The sequence below is a fragment of the Agrilus planipennis genome, unplaced genomic scaffold (assembly GCF_000699045.2).
Source record: "Agrilus planipennis isolate EAB-ADULT unplaced genomic scaffold, Apla_2.0 scaffold84, whole genome shotgun sequence".
NCBI classification, from domain to species: Eukaryota; Metazoa; Arthropoda; class Insecta; order Coleoptera; family Buprestidae; genus Agrilus; species Agrilus planipennis.
Genome location: NW_020439025.1, coordinates 815,288 through 816,987, shown reverse-complemented (window position 1 = coordinate 816,987; position 1,700 = coordinate 815,288).

Sequence of the window (1,700 nt, the reverse complement as noted above, 5' to 3'; positions counted from 1 at the left end):
CAACTTTAATATATCCATCCAAGTACCCGAAAATTAATTGGTAATACAGGATACATATACCAGTAAAATAAGATGTAGTAGCATAACATGGGCGGAGAGACGGTCCACCCTAGACCCGAGACCTAAAGGGGACTCGTTTTCTAGGACGTTTATTATGCGCAAGAACCCGCAGACTGTTTTGTAGTTAGATATTAACGATACAGTGGTGAATTTCTTTAGATGAAAACCTATTTTTTTACTAGCCATTCTATCCAGGTGACCATTTACCCGAATTCTAGGGATGTTAGTTGGTGGTGATTTTTTGGTATCATGAACGAGGCCCGTTTAAAAAATATGGCGAATTTCCGCGGGTTACGTATATTTGATTTTCATTTTTTTATGGCGTTATGTTGGTACTAATATCTCTCACTAATACCGACAAGTTCAGCCATGTTGAATGTTGAGTTAATTTTTGCACGTGTTTTGGCTCGTTTTCGATTTTTATCTACTCCTAAAAGTGGATCAAAGAATCTGTATCAAATTTTGTATTGAAAAACAAAGTTAAACGCGCGGATGCATTCCGAATGTTGACTGTGGCATATGGTGAAGCTACCTTGGACCTAAGCAACGTTTATAGGTGGTATAAAATGTTCTCTGAGTGCCAAGAAGATGTGAACAACGAAGAGCGTGCCGGACGCCCGAGCACGTCAATAACAGACAAAAACATTGACGAAGAGAAGAAAATAGTATTGGCCAATCGTCGAGTCACCGTTAGAGACATTGATTGGCTCCTGTCATCCGATTTTTGCCAATGATTTGGGAGACCATTTGACTAGTCGCCGCGAAATTCGTACCGAAGTTGTATGTACGCATTAACATTACTAAGAGCCGTTAAACTCTTTCCATGACGATCCAAGTTTTCTCCTGAGGGTCATAGCATGTGACGAATCATGGGTTTATGGTTATGACGTGCAAACCAAAGCTCAATCATCTCAATTGAAGAAAGAAGAAAAATGAGCGCAAAGAAATCGAGTGTGCGCAAAAAGATACAGTCGAATTGGAAACCTCTCTTTTTTAACTCAGCTGAAAAAAAACATTTTCTTCTCTGGTTCGATTTGATTCTGAGATAAAAACCGTTGACTTTACGAATTTAACTTCAAATCACCGAAACCTTACCGAATTACAATTTTATTATAGCGTGATAATAAATATTAATCAAATATTTAAGGACTTAACGATCTGACTGAACGTAAAAATGGATTTTGAAACCATAATTCTCTACGTTATCTATGATATAAGAAACGTTTTTAAAGCACCTAATTATTGGGTCAAAATAATTTGTTTAGTAACCCAAATATTATAAACAGATTACTATTAACAAATTAATAAAAAAAATCTGCCTTCGAACGTGGACTTTGTTCGAGGTTTTTTAGCTACGTATTTAAATTACAGCGAATGTAGAGTATTTGAAAGAATTCCGTAAGATAATGCAAAAATATTTATAAACTCTTATATTATTAATTACCGCAGCGGATAAAGTACGGAAGATAACAACACTGCATTAAAATTCATGGTAACCTGTCACCAACTAGTAATGAGCGAAGCAAGACCAAGACCATGACTGTCCCATTCTGGTCTTGCGTGGTAAGTCTCGGTCTTGCTCATTTAATCTGACACTTACGTTTTCTTAATAATTCTTCTACGCACAAAGTTTATTTACC